This window comes from Aythya fuligula, chromosome 8 (assembly GCF_009819795.1).
Source record: "Aythya fuligula isolate bAytFul2 chromosome 8, bAytFul2.pri, whole genome shotgun sequence".
Classification (NCBI taxonomy): domain Eukaryota; kingdom Metazoa; phylum Chordata; class Aves; order Anseriformes; family Anatidae; genus Aythya; species Aythya fuligula.
In genome coordinates, this window is record NC_045566.1 from 27,915,324 (window position 1) to 27,935,042 (window position 19,719).

The 19,719-nt window shown below is 36.9% G+C and overlaps 2 long non-coding RNA genes across 4 annotated transcripts; both read left to right on the forward strand.

Annotated features, from left to right (window-relative positions):
* Positions 1 to 7,083: 7,083 nt before the first annotated feature.
* LOC116492017 lies at positions 7,084 to 13,893 on the forward strand. Of its 2 annotated transcripts, none has more exons than XR_004253546.1 (4): positions 7,084 to 7,163; positions 8,298 to 8,415; positions 9,578 to 9,814; positions 13,770 to 13,893. It is a non-coding gene; the product is annotated as an uncharacterized LOC116492017 (long non-coding RNA). The 2 variants fall into 2 exon arrangements; XR_004253547.1 differs by lacking the exon at positions 13,770 to 13,893 and adding an exon at positions 13,678 to 13,734.
* Positions 13,894 to 16,162: 2,269 nt separating this feature from the next.
* Positions 16,163 to 19,677, forward strand: LOC116492018. 2 transcript variants are annotated; one of them, XR_004253549.1, is made up of 3 exons: positions 16,163 to 16,352; positions 16,677 to 16,828; positions 19,245 to 19,677. It is a non-coding gene; the product is annotated as an uncharacterized LOC116492018 (long non-coding RNA). The 2 variants fall into 2 exon arrangements; XR_004253548.1 differs by having other exon boundaries at positions 16,163 to 16,828.
* Positions 19,678 to 19,719: the final 42 nt, after the last annotated feature.

Here is a 19,719-nt window from a genome sequence, read left to right on the forward strand (position 1 = left end):
AGGGTGTGAAGGGCAATTATTTATCAATGTGAATTAAGGAATAAGTGAAAGGGTCAATGCACTTATTATGTGATGACATGGCTAATCAATGCATGCTCATTCTCTGTTTGATCTGCTTTCCTGAGTTAAATCCTGCTGCTGTCCTTTGTGGGTACAGAGGGCTCCTTTGCACTACAGTTTTTTTCTATGGAAAGATAGAAAATGGTGGATGGCCACATGGGTATACATGGCCAGTAGACTGCACAAAGCTTAATTTCTTCCGTTACTCATATAGTAGTAAAGGCCAGTAGCAGAGCTGAAGTAGAAGAACTACTAATTCTAGAATAGAGATAAATTTAATGCCTAGTCTCTTTCTGTGTGTGTAGCATTGTGTGGTCATACCATGCCATATCAGGGAAGGAAGATTCTCTGTCTCAGCTTCCCTATCTTTAGAGGAGATTTAGAATCATAGAACAGTTTGGATTGGAAGGGACCTTAAAGACTATGGTTCCAACCCCCCTGCCGTGGGCAGGGACACCCCCCACTAGACCAGGCTGATCACAGCCTCATCCAGCCTGGCCTTGAACACCTCCAGGGATGGGGCATCCACAACTTTTCTGGGCAACCTACTCCATTGCTTCACCACCAAAGTAAAGATTTTTTTCCTAATATCTAATCTAAATCTACGCTGTTTTAGTTTAAAGCCATTGCTTCTTGTCCTATCACTACACCCCCTGACAAAGAGTCCCTTACCACCTTTTCCTGCAGCCCCCTTTAGGTACTGGAAGGCTGATGTAAGGTCTCCCAAGAACCTTCTCTTCTCTGGGCTGAACAATCCCAACTCCTTCAGCCTGTCTTCATAGAAGAGATGCTCAAGGCCTCTGATCATCTTCATGGCCTCCTCTGGACTCTCTCTAACAGGTCAATGTCCTTCTTGTGATGGGGGCTCCAGAGCTGAACACAGCACTCCAGATGGGGTCTCATGAGAGCAGAAATCACCTCCCTTGCCCTGCTGGTCATGCTTCTTTGGATGCAGCCCAGGATATGGTTAGCTTTCTGGGCTGCAAGTGCACATTGTCGGCACGTGTTGGGCTTCTCATCAACCAATGCCCCCAGACCTCACCAGAGCCGCTCTCAAGTCTATTCCCCACCCAGCCTGTATCTGTATTTAGGATTGCCCCAGCAAATATGTATTTGGTCCGTATAGTTTCTTGGCATTTATTTATATATATTTTTTAAACTACTCTATTGATCATGCAAGTTTTCTTCCAGGAGACTATTCATAATTAAAAATGTGGTTCCTAGTTAGGACACTTTTCTTCATGCGCATTTGCTTATCTAATAAACCAGTATTTCTAGTCTCTAATATCTATATCCCATTATTCTCTCAGCCCATTCTGAAGTTCTTCTCCCAGCATGGTGATAGTTACCATACCACCCTTGGTCAATGTTCTGTTACATTACATAATTTTCATAAATGTTTCTCATCATTCAAAATGTTTTAGTACTTAAACATTTGCATTGCTTTTTCCCCCCCCCCCCCTAAGCTCAATATCTCACCATCTATCATTACCCTTCATTTACAGCTTGTCAGACAATTTTAAATCCATGAGACAGTGCTCATTTCCAACTCATCTGAGATTAATTTTTCATGTATGATTTCTGAGGTATTGTATCTGGTGTCTACTAACACTGAATACATGATCCAAAATTGTTCTTTCTTATAAACTTGCAACCCTCACTGTAGTCACCCTGTGTTCCACCATGTATATGCAGGGTCATAATTTCACTCATTGCTGTTTATTGCTCGTGCTTCTTCTGTCAGGTGCTTATTTTACTTTTTTTTTTTTTTTTTTTTTTTTTCCCATTATTTTCCTAGGGATTGTAATGTGATTTACCAGATGATAATTTCCACAATTACTCTTTATTCATCTTCTAAAGTTCAGTGCCATCCAGCCATCTGGTGTCTCATTAGTTCTGCAAAAGCCTAGCCTACAAAGAAAAAAAAATTACTCACATGGCTAATTTTATGTATGTGAATCCTAATGATGCAAAGGAGACTGCTCATATTTTTTTTAGCCAGGCGTATAGATAACTCTTGCAGGACCAGGCCACAAAATAAATTCAAAGGACTTCTTTGGGTTAATTGTATAAAGTAATTAGTATGTACTGCAATATACTTCACACAGAAGTGCTAATAGGCCCGTATTAAGGTTTTCCATGCATTTCTTTACTAGCGTTTTATCAATTACCTAGGCATTAGATTTTTAACAATATGAAGAGCAGCGTAAATCAGTGTTAGCCTGAAGCTTGTTGATGAACGTATGCTCTAAGGAGAATTGAAATTGGATGCAAAGTCTTCATCATTTCTTATCTAGGCATTTTGCTTTCTCTCTCCCTTGTGGTACTAGAAACCCACATACAAACATGCTGAGTTAAGTGTGATCCTTTTTTGGTCTTCTTCCTTAAATAGCAGATTTTCGGTTTCAAACTACTTGTCCTCACTGATGTACATATAAAGCCTCATCTTATTTGTCTTCTGCAGCCAGAATTCACTTTTTCCATCTTTGAAAGATGTTATTGCAAAGGAGCAGCCCTTTTCCATACCCTTTTTCCTTACATCATCTGGGAAATACCTTTCAAATCGTTAATGCACTGCTCAGTAAACACATCCACCCTACATGAATTTAGAGTGGTATTATTAAGGTTTGAACCATTTTGCAAAAGGCAGCTTGTTATTGCTATATATTGCAAATATCTGTCAAACACCCACTCTTTGAACTTGTGACTCATCAGTCTGGCATCTCAAATTCCCTTCTGCTAATTACAAAAAATACTGATTTTTCTCATTACCATCATAACAATAACACCTAGTTAGGAAGAGACTGCTGTTTCTTCTGGCAAACTGCAATGGTCTCATGTTTCATTGCATTCTGCCACTTAGTTTATTAAATCAGCTAGCACACATGCCTCTGCAAAATCCTGAATGTTCTCTTGTAGGCTTCTGAATTCAGCCTGGTTGACATGTCACCCTGTCCTGAGCAACATGCTCCCAAAATACACAAATCATAGATTCAACGGTGGATCAAAGGCCTCCCTTTGATGCTGTTATAGGAAGTAGGGACAGGAAAAACTTTGGTTTCAGTGAGATATTGAAGAGGGAAAGAAATCCAAGGCTTTATCATGTTACATGAATTATCAGAAGGGAAGTACAATGGGTTGTTTACTAGTAGTATTTTATTCAACCATTATTTTTTCTTTTTTAAGATCTTTATAATATAAAGTTCAAGTCTCAAGAGAAAGAAATCAAACTGGAAATCAGAAGGCCTGATTATTTGTTTGCAATACTTAGAGTAGTTTCATTAGTAAATATTTCCTATTTGAGAAAAAAAAAAAAAAGTGAAAAGTGAAAAAAAGACTTTCACCAATGAGAAGATTGTAAAGCAGAGTTGTCTAGAAAGGCTTTCACAGTTGTGTTTTTACATTGATATATGCCACTTCCTCAGAACATCTCCAGAAGCATGTTTAGTTTAATGATTAAATGTGTTCTCTGTCTTGCCATTTGGCTTGCCACGCTATTCCATGTCTGCTCTTACAGGCTTAAGCTTTCCACAAAGCCCTTGGAGCTGGTCCATAGCAAGACAGCAACCACACTGCAGATAAACCTGCAAACCCAGAGCAGGTAAATTCTCCTGCAGCAGGCCAGCCAGCTGCTTTGCCTCTCAGTGCATCTGCCTTTGTTTGGCTGCCTTTCTGTGAGCTCTGTTACCCTGGAACCCTGGAAGATGGGCAGGACCTGGAGGAGGGAGGATCTTTGTTACCTTTTTCTTTTTTTTTTTTTTTCCTTCAGGATGAAAACTCTGTGCTTTTTTTTTTTTTTTTTGGTTTGGTTTTGTTTTCCTCCTGTAGAATATTCCATGACTGATCCACTCTTTATTTGAGGCACCAGTTGATGAATAATAGTCTGAGGAGTGACCCGTAAGAACCAAAGCCAGACACCTTGGTTAGATGGTGGCAAGGAAAATTAGGGCACCTCAGAACATCACACTAGCAGCACTTGACACAGTTACTGCTACCAGAGACTAGTCAAAATAAATAAATTAATTAATAATAATATAAAAAAAACAAACAATCCAACAGCAGAATGTCAAAGATCCTGTATGGACCATGCAAGGTGTCCTTTTAATCACAAGTAAACATCGAACATCCTGACAGAAGAAAAAAAATCACTTTTTTTGGACAGCCTCCAAATTTAAAGCATTGTGAATTGATTCAGGTTTAGCATAACAGTCCTGGTGGACCAGTGTGCTCTCTGGGATAAGAAAACAGAACATCTCCAGAAGGAGGAGGCTTCAGTGGAGCCAAGTCAGTTCAGGATCATTTAATTCAAAATCTCCACATAATTTCCTTTTATTTAAGCCGTTATTAAGAAATATCCTTCAGCTTATCACATGTGAAGCATAAGCTTCCTTTGGTATTAACTTTGACACATACAGAGCACTTGGGGGATTATATTAATTTAGGTGATAGTACCTGTTAGTGAGCATTTGATTTTCCTCAGTGCAGAAGGATTTACTCTTGTTATTGATTTGTTGGCAAATATATTGGGTGGAAATCCCCCGGTATTGCTGGTAGCTGCAGATTCCAAATTTTATTGGATTTGTGAGCAATTTTCCTCTGTGTTTAAACTTGTGATCGCTTTATAAAAAGAAGAGCCCAAGAGTAAGGTGAAAAATGAATGCTAGTTTTTACTTTGCTGAAAAGGAAAGCTGCCTCGTTTTGCTTTTTTCCTGGTTGTTGATTGCATTAGTCTGGCTTTTGTCATGGTTACTCATGCAAGAGGCAAGGAACCAAGAGTATTTTGCTACAGGAGGCAGCAAGAAAGAAGCCATTATCCCTAATGGGCAAGGGGTCATCAGGACAAATTTTGTCCTGTGCAGAGGGTAGAAATCAGACCCATCCACCCTTTTAAGTGCCACAAATAAATGTATGGGCTGGTGTGACTTCCTTTATAGCACTGTTTTCCTCCTAAATAATTTTACCTGTTCCTTTAGACAGCAGTTAATGAAAGCCAAGAAAAAGTCAGGTTGAACCCTTGCCATCCTGACCCCAGAGGCCAGGGCCACATGTGTCCAGGCAGTTCTGATGCACACCAAGGCAGGCGAGCCCTGGGGCCAAGCATGCATGTGTGGGCTGCCCCAGGGCTGCAGGCAGGACAGAGCCAGGGACAGGTCCAGGAACCTCTGGAAGCATCTGCTGATGGCAGCAAGAGCACCGGCATCCCCATTCCCATGCTGTGCTTTGGTTTGTGCTCCAACACTCGTTATGTTCTTTGTCCTTGTTACCACATCCCCAGAAAAGGCGAATTGTTTTGTCTTTATCTGTTCTTTGCAATGCCTGGTCCCTCTGTGCCTACACACTGAAAATTCTGGTAGAATACCAGAGAAGTGTCAAATAATGAATGCAGAATTGGGCCTCAAGGACAGAGAAATGTCTCCTCTTCAGATTTTCTTAGGACTGAATCATACAACTTGATCAGAGTTAACAACAACAACAAAGGGAGTTTAATTAAAGCCATTTTGGAAATGTCTAAAGAAATAGTGTTTCATTATATTCTCTTATTGTATCCTACAATATTCATCCAATTAAGGTTAGCACTCAAGTTATTTTTAGTATATAGCATGAATAAGATAACCTAAGACATCATATGATTGCTCTAGCTGAGACATAATAGTTGAAAGTCAATTTTTCCAATAAAAATAACAGTGAACAGTGCTATTAGTTCATGGTGATGATGCCACTGGGAGAAGCATATGATTTCTACTGCTGAATAATCAACAAAAGTAAATTAGCTTTAAGCAGCAGAATATGTGTGTATGTCTGTCTGCATCTAAATGACCTTGAGAATAAAGAACTGAGAAAATTAAATACAGTTTTAAGCAACACAAGAATATATTTTTAAACTATACATTTTGAAAAGTAGTCCATGTGAATTCAAGAGTCTGCAAAGCATAGTGAATTGTCTTTCTCTTTTTATGTGTCTTAACTGAAATGCACAGATACATATATCTACCTGAAACCTTTCCAAATTTCAGCTTTATCACATGAAGAAATATGGTTCCTGGTACATTTCATTTTTACTTCTAACTCAAAATCAGAAGCAAAGCATGGGTTGTAATAAATCTGTAGTTTCTTATCCTTTGTCTCTCAGTCCTCACTGTCTCTTTCAAGTTGGCTGCTAGTTGAAGAGAAAGCATTTATCTCCATTGTAGACAGTTTTGATCAGCCTTTTAAAGCTAACTTAAAACATTCAACGTCTTAACTTTGTAAAATCTTTTTTTGTTATGCATATCTATTAACTTTTTTTCTCTGCCTTTCCAATTCTTCCTGCCTCCCAGAACAGTACATATTTTTTCTAAAACTACCTGTTTTTCACTTTATGTACATTTTTACTATTTAATCACGTGCCCCAATTGCACTTTTACCTCTTCAAACTTAATTTGATAGCTCAAATACACTTTTCTCAGCTTTGAAATAAAATATTTTTTCCTTTTTTTGCAATCCATTTCTTGCATATTTTTTAACATATGTAGATATTCTATTCACCTCCACTCACTTATTGCATCTTTGCATTTCTTCAGATCACTTTCCTTACAGTTCTTCATAAAGCTTCCACATTGTAACAAACTGAAATCTTACAGATAGAGTAGCATAAGAGGTACTAATGTACAAAACCTCATAGTATTTCAGAAAATCTTGAAAATTAAATAATTATTATGACAAGCTACTGTGTTATAAGATTTTGAAAGAGTTAATGTGCTCTTGTTTTGTTTTGGAGTCAATTTCCTCCTGTAAGAACCACCACGGGAAAAAACACACAATCATAGGCTTCCCAGAAAATTTCGGTCAACTCTGCTGCACTGTCCTTTCACATATTCATCTGGGGTCCCATCTTCCTACAAGGAATTGATTGTTCTGGGGAAGGACTCAGAGTGAATCAAACACTTCTTGTTAATGAAGACATTATTAAAAGCTTAATTCGGTTCGTGGAAACATCCTAATAGTAATCAGTCTTACTTTTTTTTTTTTTTTTTTTCAGTCATGCTTCAAATAAAATTGGCACATTAACTTGGAAGAAGAGAGAAAAGGACAGTGGAGGAATGAAGCTAAGCAGAATCTGAAAGGTAAGCACTTTCTCTGCATGAGACAACATGTTCTGTGTGTGCACGTGTAGGAGCACTCATTTTACACCTTCTAACAATAGCTTGGTGATGAATCAACACTCAGTATACCAGTTGTAAGATTCATACTCTTCTTGGCAACAAATTAGCTGAAATAATGGTGCAATGTTCACATTTATCCATTATATGGTATTATTCACTGAAAAACATATAAATATTTTTGATTGTGTATCATAAATTCATTGTAACTATGCTGGGTGTCACTGGATAAGTAGACAAATATCACTTTCGTTGTTTAGAATTTGCACCTTAGATTTTTGTTCTCTGGAAATATCTAAAACTGAAAAATTGCAGCTAATATAAAGTTTATATTTTCTTTTATGTTTCTTAATGATAAGTCTTTTTTATGGCATTTCCAGAAGACAAAAACATCAACAAGCCACTAAAAAATAAAGAGCTTTTGGAAAAGTTTATAATGTTTTCACAAGTTGACACAGAACATAACGTCTGCAGGTACTGTCCCAGCTGAAATTTGGTTATTCTACATGTATTCCTACTGAAGGCATGGCAAGTAAAGAGAGAACTGTTGACTTTCACTAAGTCTGAATTTGATACAATAAATATATTAAACTACATCTAAGAAGGTTGAGATAAAACTGAGATAAAACTGAGAATCCAAGAGCGCCATCTGGGAAAGGCCACTCAGTAGCTGATTGGCAACTGAAATGGTGATGAAGTCACTTAGGTCCAAAAGTTTTCCTTTGCTTTGTTTTTTCATTTTCACATATCTGTAGGCTAGGCAGTTGACAAATCTTCTAGCAGAAAGTGATAAGACAGAGATTTTTATCTTTGCAAGTTGGGATTTGCTCAGTGAAAGTTTTCTGCCATATGACAAATGTAATTATTTCAAACTCTTGCAGGTAGCTGGCCAGTGCAATGGATGTTTTAGACTCAACAAATACCCTGTTAAGCTAGATTCCTAACATAGCTGTAGATTTTCATTTCTGTTCTGAAAGAAGTTAGATCTGATGTAACCCACGTGTTGTAAGTGTGTGGTTTTCAGAACTTTCTGCATACAGAAAACATATTTGGTAGAAAATTAACTTTAATTTACCTATATCTGAAAATGTACCTTAGATTCATGAAGAATATATGCATAAAAGTATTAGTCCTACCAGAAATATTCCAGCCCATCAAAAGAAAATACAGAAACTTGCTGAACTCTGGAAGACAGTGGTTATATGGAGAACAAAAGGTAAGAGTAATTTCTATGCATTTCTTAAGGTATATTTATTTAAAGCCTGGCATAATTTTTTTAATGATATAGGTTTTTAGATATATAGTGTAGATGCATAGTTTTTCTTTTTACAGATCATACCAATGATATAGGGAAGACCACTGGACATATGTTAGGAAATGAAATATTTCATGTATTTCAGAATGAAAATGAAAAAAGAAAAGCTTCTGATGTATTTAAGTTTTGGAAAAGAAATATATATTTTGAAAAATATTAATATATTTAATGTAAAATGTTAATAACAGAGAGACTTGCCTTTTATTAAAATCTTTCTAACTTTTTCACAATTCATTTTGTGGTTTTAACTCAATTTTGGAACCAAAAAGTCTGAAAGCATAAATTCCCTATCAGAATATATTCAACTGTAACTTTCTGCTTCTGATCGTAACCATATTCTCAAATTGATTTGGCAATGGAATTTCAAAAAATTATTAAAACTTATTAAATTACTAAAGGTCAAGTTTTATTTAAAAGCTGGATATTAAAAACTAGACCCCAGTAACTAGGAAAGGGTTTTCAGCGTAAAAAGTATTGGCACTATCTAAGACCAAATATCTGAAAGACTGAAGTAGTGCTCCTGACTTTTTTGGGAGATGGCTAAGATGTGTTGTTTAGATACAGTTTAGAAAATCATACTATCTAAATTTATCTTTGTATTTTGAAATGTTTTAGGTATCTAGATATCATCACTAACTGCATTGTTGTTGATATTTTTTTTTCAGTTGTTATACAATCAGATAAAAGAATGCGTTTCAAGTTAACAAGCTGAAGCAGGTTCATTTGAGGCAATATTTGGTGTTTTGAGCAAATCTGGAGTTTTGAGCACAGACTTTTTTTTTCAGAACTGCCATTCAATCAGGTAGTGCTCCTGATAGTTTTGCCATAATAATAATTACGCAAGTTAGGAAGACTGAATTATTTCATCCTTTGCCACAATGATAATTTATAAGGAAATCAGAAATAACCTAGACTACCCCCAAAATCCATAAAGAGCTTATTTTGTAAATTGCAAACTTCTGATTTACTTGCTTGTCATATTTGACACGTACTCTCTAGGGGACAACATCAACTAGTGTATTGAACATCAAGTGATATTAGCTTATTTCTTAATTTGTTTCAGGCTACATTTCGGTACATCAGAGTTCAGATGCTGTATCTGATGATGCAAGCAGGAATTTCATGTGCTTTCCATACAACAGAAATAATAGATGAATGAAATTGTCTGCCATGCAAATTCTTTACTGGAATGGTAAATGAGTTTGTGACCTAGTTACTGAGTAGAGGTGATTGCTACAGTATTGATTCATGCTGTTCTGAAGCTATGGTAATTAAGGAGAATAACGCTTTGGGCATACAGGTAAAATTTCAGGGAATTATTTAAATATATGGATTTTTTTTACTATTTCTTAAATTCCTTTTCAATATATGTACTGCATATTGTTACCTTTATCAAAAAAAAAAAAAAAATCGTCAGAATGCTTTGCTTATGTTTATTATTAGGTTATTCTAATTCATTTGTTTTAATTATCTCTATCTGTAAAATGTCAGGACCAAAAAGGCCAGAGTTCTGTTGGCTCTCATTCAAAGTGACAGCTAAATATTAAGTTAAAAACTATCCGTGTCTTAAGATGAGTTTGCCTTTGAGTTTTCTGTTTCCATTATCAGTTTAAAATGAATGCCATTTTACTAGGAGAGTAATTTAAGCATAAGAACAGCTTTACATATTTTTGTGTGTTGGTCTGATTCACAGAATCACAGAATTTTCTAGGTTGGAAGAGACCTCAAGATCATCGAGTCCAACCTCTGACCTAACGCTAACAGTCCCCACTAAACCATTTCCCTAAGCTCTACATCTAAACGTCTTTTGAAGACTTCCAGGGATGGTGACTCCACCACTTCCCTGGGCAGCCTGTTCCAGTGCCTCACAACCCTTTCAGTGAAGAAGTTCTTCCTAACATCTAACCTAAAACTCCCCTGGCTCAACTTAAGCCCATTCCCCCTCGTCCTGTCACCAGGCACGTGGGAGAACAGGCCAACCCCCACCTCGCTACAGCCTCCCTTGAGGTACCCATAGAGAGCGATAAGGTCGCCCCTGAGCCTCCTCTTCTCCAGGCTGAACAAGCCCAGCTCCCTCAGCCGCTCCTCGTAGGACTTGTTCTCCAGGCCCCTCACCAGCTTCGTTGCCCTTCTCTGTACCCGCTCAAGCACCTCCATGTCCTTCTTGTAGCGAGGGGCCCAAAACTGAACACAGTACTCGAGGTGCGGCCTCACCAGAGCTGAGTACAGGGGGAGATTCTAGTTAGATGTCTCAGAGAAGACAGATGCTAGGGAAAATGCATAAATGCGGTAAGTTACCTATGATAAGCTTGAAGAGGAAGTTCCTTTCCTTTTCCTTGTGAGCAGATAATTCATGAATAACATTTTGTTTGGTTCATGCAGCCTATTTCTGCTCAAGAAGTATTCATATAGAGAAACCAATTTTTCTCTGTTTTATTCGATATTCAAATGTATTATCCAAATAACTTTTAAAATTGTTTTATCTTTGGTGTGATCTCCACTTCATGTTGTTTTGTTTAGCTGAGAGCTGCCAAAGAGCAGTTTGTGTGTTTGTTTTTTTGTTTGTCTGTTTGTTTTTGTTGTTTTTTTTTCCCCCACCCACTAGCTCATAAGGTGATCATCCACAAATTTCAGTTTACAACACTGAAATGGGCTATCTGTACAAGTACCAGAAAAGGGCATCAGCCAACTGTCAGTTAGAAACAAGGACAGAAAGACTGAAAACTTAAGGTAAAGAAAATTCATTCACAAACACTTATGAATAATGATATCGTTAGCCACCTTGTTCTAATCTTACCCAGTTATACCATACATTAGCATAAGGCTTAAGCTATTTGCAGGCTATGCTCAACACATAATGTTGTGTGTGAAAACAAACCCACAGCTTCCAGCTCTGTAAACAAATGAGGGATATCAAGAAATATTTTGTCTTTTCTTTATAAAAAAAGAGGAGGTAAGACAAGATGGCAACATTACCAGAACAGCACTTTGCGCAGTGGGAGTCCAAAGGCAGTACAGTGCTGAACTGCAAAACAGATTTCTAGGACACTTTTCACTAAAGTGAGAAGAATGGATTTCTGGTAAGGGTATATTGTCTGCAAAGATCTAGGGAGTATTTTTGCTGAGTTCTTTATAATTTTTCAGTTAAGGAGTCTGATGGAAATACCAGCTAATGACCAATTGCAGTGACGTGACTAAGGAGAGGCATATGTGTGTGTTATCTTTTCAGTACCACCTCGGGGTTGCATTAACACTGCTATTAGCAAGCTGGAGGCAGAAGATTTTAAGTCTGCAAGGATGTGTCCTGGTGGGAAATTTTGGCCATTTAGATCTTGTGGTCTTTCTTCCAAATGTTTTTGAAATATGGCTTTTTGCATATTGCCAGATTTTGCTATAGTTGCAATAATAGGAAATGTTTGCTTTTTCTGTAGTATATGCATTAGAGTTGTTCAGAGTATTACACAATTTGTCACCAGACTGTCCTTCCCAGAGAGACTTGTGTACTGCCACACATCAGACAGTTACCTTGGCCCACAGAGAAGCTCCAGACACATGAGCAAACCCACTGCCCCCCTCCCTCCCCCCCACCCCCCCTCCCATAAGCACAGGGTATGGGAATGCTCTCAATTCGGAACTGAAAAGGAATTGTGACTTTGCTTGAATCACATCTTATTTTCAGGCTTTGTCAGTATCTAAAACATTTTTTATTTGACTTGTTAATTTGTCAGGTTAGAGGAAATGTTAACCTATGTGTTAGGTGTTAGTGTACGTAGCTCTATATGCTAGTCAGAAGGACGAATTCCAGCTGCTATAGCTGTGAAAGGCAGAACAGTGATTACTTAGTGTGATCAGTATCCTTCAGAGGACAATTGGCTTCATGGAGCGTGTGTGTGCATGCATGTGTACATGTGTAAAGCAGTCACAGACTACCTGGGCTTTCTAAGCCTTGTGTTTAAGCAGTGTTTCTAGTATTAAGGCCTGAAAGGTTCAGTACTGGTTAGATTTTATTATTATCATTATGCCTTGAAAGTACCCCTATACTGTTAACCTGAGAATCACAGAATCACAGAATTTCTAGGTTGGAAGAGACCTCAAGATCATCGAGTCCAACCTCTGACCTAACACTAACAGTCCCCACTAAACCATTTCCCTAAGCTCTACATCTAAACGTCTTTTGAAGACTTCCAGGGATGGTGACTCCACCACTTCCCTGGGCAGCCTGTTCCAATGCCTCACAACCCTTTCAGTAAAGAAGCAGCAGAAATAGTAATGTACTTGGGGTCCACTGTTTCTCTGCTTTGTTTTTGTTTTTGTGTTTGTTTCAGTTTGTTTTTGTGTGTATGTGTTTTTTTTCTTAGTAGCACTTTTTGAAGTAAAATACTTGAAGAAATTTCATATAGACTAAAAAGATAAAGCTTTAAGGATCTTTAAGGATTGGTTAAAAAAAAAAAACAAAGTCCTTTACAAGGTTTTATCCAAAATGTATTGATGTTGACTGTTGCATGGCAACAGTGAGGAACTGCAGTGTCTCTGCTGTGTCCCAGGAAGACCTGTGGCTGAAGCAGTGTTTCAGAGATTTTCAGTGGACTACCAGTATGATGCAAATATGTGTCAAAGTGTGAGTCAGACATGAGAGCCCTGAAGACCAAAAGAGCCAAACAGAAAATCGTGTTTTCTCTAAATTCAGGCCACCTAGAAATCTTAAACAGTGATTTGCAACTTACTAGCTAAATCTAGATACGAAAACCCAGATTTAGAGGATCAGTTTTGGCACCCAAAGTGATATTTTGCAGTTTGATTTATCCTGAATCCTGATTGGTTTGTGAACAGGCTTAAAGCTTTTTCTCCTCTTATGATTTATAACATAAATAGTATATTGTTCACTGACAAAATAGCGGTTGGCTTAATATTTTTGTAGTTTAACACAAATTGCACAAGCAAATCCATAAGAACAGCTAAGGTGCAAGAACAATTCTAAATGGTAAAGCAAGAGTTTGTTTTTCAACTTTTTTCCCCCTGTGAAACAGCAGTTTCACAGAATTTTTTATTTATTTATTTTATTTTTTAAGTAAAGCTGAAGAATCTTTAAAACAAATGTCCCTTATCTAATGCCACGCTTACCTACTTTTTTATTATTTTTTTTTAAATGCAATCTGACTCCAGCAATTTGTACTTTGGCCTTTGAAACAGGAGTATACTACAGAAGAAACTAGAAGAAGCAGGTATTAATAATGTATGTTTTTGTTATCCTACAGCGCTACCAATCTCATTTTTAGTTGGGCAAGTACTTACATGCAGCTGAAAGTGCTTTTATGGAGAGAGATACTACACAGTTTGTTTTGCATACTCATTTGGAGTTCTAAGAGAAACTTTTCAGGACCTGAGGTGAGAAAGTCCTGCTAAGCAAATAAAACTATAATAGTGATCTAACATATGCCTTCAGCCATCTGTGCTTTGCTGGCTTATAAAATTTTTATGAGAGTTTGTTTTGATGATGTAAGCAGCATTTTCTCATGCTTTCTATGCATGAGACTACAGACAAATGCAAGTATATTACATTGCCATTCCATAAATGAAATATTCTCAATAATCTGTTTTTTGTGGGAGACAATATTATACTGGCACTCTGTATCTTCTCCACTATTTATAAAGCTGTAGGCCCAAGCCTTAGGAAAAAAAATAAGACAGAGAATAGAAAAAAGAAAATAAGACGGAGAATAGCTTTCTTATTCATATGGATTGCCTTTTTCCTCCCCTTTCTTCTGGTAAAGCAAGTATTACCAAAAATCATTGTATAATCTGATGTAAGGATTCCTCTGTTCATATTTAACAAAAGCAGGAAGGGTTTAGAAAGTTCATCTGACACAGAACAGGAACAAAGTAGTAATATATGATTAATGTGAATTTCTAAACTAAAACTCTCCTGAAAAGAGAGAACATTTTTCTTTTAAAAAATGAAGAGGAAGAGGGCTTTAATATAAGATCTGTTTGATGCTTTAAATTTGCCAAATAGATTTTAATCTATTTCCCCTAGCATAAATCTGAAGTGATGAAATTTTTGTTTTATTAAACTGGGTGGGAAAGCCACCATAGCAGGTTTTTCCACTTCCACACAGTTTCTAGGAGCAATCGTTAAGATTGAACTTAAGTGTCCATGCTCTTGAGAACCTTTCTGTTAACTGTAATCTTCCACTTTTCTGACTTAGAAATTCAGCTGAAAGCTTATAAACACAAAAATAGCCCCTAGAGAGCTTTGTCTGAAGTGTTCTCTGGACTACGCATTTTGCAAATGTGCATTACACTTTTGAAGCTGTCTTCTCTTTGTAGGGCTGTTCAGTGTAAGTACTAGGTGTTCAAAGAGCTGGGAAATCTGCTCACTTTACCCATCTGTCTTTTACTCTTCTGGTCAGTACTTCAATAACATGGTGAGAAACTAAATTTATAATGCCTTGTTTTCTTTTATAAAATTAGAATATTTGCTTACTAAATAATTTACCTTGCAAAGGTGTTCAAATTACAAGACAACTGTCTATTGAATTTTTAATAAGAATGACAAAATTCAGACTATTTTTGTTTTCATCAAGCTTGCTGATGTTAGAGCTTTGCCTGAACCCCTTTTTGCTTATTTTTATAACTTTGCTGGGAGTTTTGAAAATGCATTTCTTACAAAGTTGGACTCCCAGTTTTCTGAAAAGGAGAGCAAGAGAACACAAGCATAATGCCAAATGAGAGGCAAAATTGTAATGGAGTCCCTGTAGGATCTTAATTTATCCCCAGAATGGATTTAGTTTGGGTAATACAGAAGGAACAGGAATGATGAGGAAGAAGAAGAAAAACTGAAAACTGTTCTCATCTATATGTTTTATTTTCGTAGGTTAAAGTTAGATGTGCTACCCAGTGAATGCAAAACAGTTCACCGCATCTTGCTGATCCTCATCATTCATTCTTCTTTTTTCTTGTCCTAGTAGTTGATATCATTCTGATTTGAGGGATGATGCCAAGGGGAGGGAGGTAGAAATAAAAACACTATTGTTAAAACTGTTTTAAATACTCTGCAGCAGAAGCATAAAGGCTGGAGAGAGATTCCAAATACTGCAATGCCAGCAAAGTTAAATAGAGAGTGACTAACAGGGCATTGATACAAGCATTGGAAGGGGATGGTTTTATTCTGAGGGGAATGGTAACCACACCAGCTATGTTGAAAGCAGCTAGAAGAGAATGTTTGACTACATTGTGCACAGGGCTCCTTTTTTTTTGCTATAAAAACTTTTAAAAACTGAATAATCTTTGAAAAGCAGAACATAGACTTGAGTAGCAGAGGAAAGAGTTTGACAACTTGCAGACTTCATGCAGTCTCATAAAAAGCTGAAAAAAACTTCTACAAGAGAGCTGTAGAGATATAGATGAGTTCAGCCATATGTTGCTAAAATGATTAGGGTAAATAAATCTATAGAAACATGTTCAGAAGGCATGATTTAACAGATAATATTTCAGCTGTAAAACCACTTACTGTGAACAGCTTAGATTCTTGTTGCTAGTTGGTTGATTTCACAAGCCTTCAACGTGTTAGCAGTATTAGTTTTGGATAGTAAGGGCTTGTCTACAGAGGAAGTGACTGCAAGATAAGCATAAAGATATGATACTGTAGTATGCTGGGCTTTTCTGCATTAATTACTTTGTAGGCTAACTATGGGCAAAAAGCAAAAACTAACCAATTCCACTTTCAATAGTTTTTCAGACAGTGTGTTGGGACCTCCAGAGGATGAAAGACATTCAGAAACAAAGACAATCTGATCCTTCTGGTCTCCATCCACTCTCTGCAGACTGTCTTCATCAAGGTTGTGTGTCTTCAGCCACCTCTCAGAAAACAAAACAAAATAAACAAAACATGCTTCTCATCTCTGTGACAGCACTGTTGCTTTTAAATGGCAAATAAAAACTGTAAGAGAAAGTTTTTGCTGTAGGAAGGAGTCTTTAACCTGAAAACATTGGGAAGGAATCATCTGTATTATATTTAAAGGAGGCTAAAGAATGAAAAGGCAAGAAACCCTCATGCTTAGAGGCATAAAAGAGCCACTCTTTGAGCTAAGTAAGCAATAAATCACATCTAAAGAAGTCATCCCAGAATTTTCCCTTACGTCTTTTTCTTGCACTTTCTATAGAAGCTGTCCACTTTCAAAGGCAGAACGTTGGGCAAAATGGGCCATGCTTCTCTGCTGGAACAGCAGATCCAGTGCTCACAGTCAAGGCAATTTACAGCACAGCTGTTCTCTTTTGGTCCTGTGGCATGTTCCCTATGTCATCCTCTGGTAAGGTATGGCAAAGTGACAAGTCACCTAGATGCATTTAATGTGAAATGAAGTATGTTGCTTTTTGTTGCTTCTGTTTATTAAATTTTTATTTTAATGGCATGCCATCTTAAAATATATACTTGAACATACTTTTGAACTTGGGAGTATATTAGTCTACAGGTCACTTTGTTATTTATTCATGCTTTCTCCCCACACTGTCATGCTACCAAAATTGCAGCAAAGAGATTCTGATCTTTAGGAGAGCTGGATAATGTCACAGTGCAGAGTTACAAAATAATAATGCATAGTATCACATGTTACTATATTGTTTTAGTGTGTTTACTCATTATTTTTGAGGATTACTATACACAGTCTGGCCCATAGTCTTTGCAGAAGAAAATACTGCAAATTATCTGGTAAATTCTTTCCTATTCTGAGCTTCCAAATCTCCCCTGAGTCAGTGGACTTCTTTACATGCTGACCTGTAGCAGTTATGGCTTATTAAGTTAAATCATGAATGTTGTTTTTAAGTACCAAGGCCATACAGTTTTCCATGCACTTGATAGTAAGAGCTTGATGTTTTCAGCTGACTGCATACATAACCTTCGATGTATTTCATTGAATACAAATTGAAAATCTGAGTTGGAAAGTAGCTAAGATGCTCTTTGCCTAATCAGGTGTAAAGGTAGAAGTCCCCATATGACAAGCAAACTTGCAGTTATGTGAGAATGCCTAACCTAAATTATAGAAATTTAGGATAAAAATCTATTTCTAATACTTCAGTGGGGAAATGTTACTTCTTTCTCAGGAAAACTCGAATTGAGACAGAGAAGTTACACTGAGGTCAATGTGAAGTTTTTGCTGTCATAGAGAGTAGATGTTAATATCCACTGATGGTAACCACTCATAACAATCTAGCCTAAAAGTCATGGCTGAGCATCCATAATGCCTAAATGTTTATGTGAGCAGCGGGTAGAAACTGTGGATCCATCTGCCACTTTATGTCAACATCTTGAAAAGATTTCCATTTGCAAGAGACTGTGCAATTCAAGATATGTGATGGATGAGACCTATAGAAATAGATACTTGCTGTTGGTTATTTTTAAATTATGTATTATACAGTAGGTATCTCATTGTTTAATAAGTTTTTGGTTTAAAATAGTTTGGTTTTAAACATTTTCTTAGGAATTACTATTTCCTAGAAATTCTGTAAGACTTTTCCATGAGAACTGGGCTCAGCATCTCAGTTCCAGTAGAAATGGCCATATGTGGGGTTAAGAACTGCATTCTTACATTAATGTAAACAGTAGCTGCTCATAAGCACCCAAAGACAGTGTTGTTTTTTTTTCTTGGGGTATGTTCTAGTTCACTGTTTCTGAAGTCTCTACCCCTTTGGAGTTGATGGGAGTTACATGCTGAAGTACATATGTATCAAGGATACCCCATAGTTAAATATAATAACATTTCTCTTTGTAGACAGAATCACTGTATTCATGTTACTGAAAAAAAAATATTTTGAAAAAGGTTCTGAACTAGCAATTTGTGTATTTGCATCTGTGAGTGTAAATAGATATACTGAATTTGTCATGGCAGTTGGTAAACTAACACAAACTTCTTACAGTTCCATGACAAACCTTTAGCATGCAAATCATTACTGCAGCCTGCAACTGCCATCCCACCAGCAAAATCCTGTCTGGAACAGAGACGTAAACAGTGAAGTGCATGCCTGCTAAAAGGGATTTCCCTCACAATTTCAGAGGCACCTGTGTGTGTAGGACTCCTCTGGCTATTATACAGTGTGCAGACAATACTAGATTTTCTTTTAATCAGTATGTATCTTCCTGGAATTGAGTTTCCTGATAAGTTTTACAACATTCCATTTCGTGCATTATCATGCATATGTGTATTTGTGTGCATTTCTCAATGAGCTCATATATTTTTGGAAAATCTTTTTGCCTGGCTATGGGACCATTTAGCTCTCACTCATTACTGGTAAAGCTCACCACCTACCTTTTGTGAGCTGCTGCTGCATAAGTAGTTTGTTTTGGTGTAATTCTTCTCTCTCTTTTTTTTTTTTTTTTTTTTTTTTTATCCCAACAGATAATATCATTAAGTAATTAGTAACATAGCTAGGCAGTGCCCCAGAAATGAGAATACAAAGAGTACCCTATATAGTATTCTTTGATCTGCTTGCTCTGACTGGCACCTTTTGTACACCACACGTTTTATATTGATGACGGAATGCTGCAGCAGCTTCCTGCATCTTCTCTCTTTCTGCTGCCTGAAAGTGGCCATAATTAACATGAGAGCTGATCAACAAAAATAGCTGCCAGACAATGTTTAATGTCTTCAAACTTCTCATTTCATGAAACTGAGGATATGAAAGAGAAAATGAGTGTGCAATACTGATTGCAGTTTGTTCATTCTTCTCTTTTATAGGCTTTGTGTTGAAATCCAGCAGCACGGTTCCATTGGAGTTTGAACCATGATCATAGAATCATGATATTGAACAAGAACCTGTTCTACAGTACTTGTTAAAAGAGAATCAAATCAAAGCCTCTGGACACCACTAACTTGTGATTATCTTCCTTGAAAACGCCCATATTGCACTGTAGTTGTAAAAAAAAGTGTTACACATTCTACCTGTTATGAATGGTCATAACACTATTGTTTTAGTTCAGTAAGCTTTATATTTAAAACAGTATTGCCATCTTGTGGTTCTGACAAGTTTCATCAATCTGTTTCTGCAGCCATCTTTTTCTTTATTGTGTTGCCAAGAATTCCTGAAATGCTATGGTACATAAAGTGGAACTGGTATTGTACTCTTGCAAAATGTGCATAGAACAATAAAATAAAACCTGTATCTGAACATCAAAAACTATTTTATCAATCTTTCAACAATATGATTTTTATC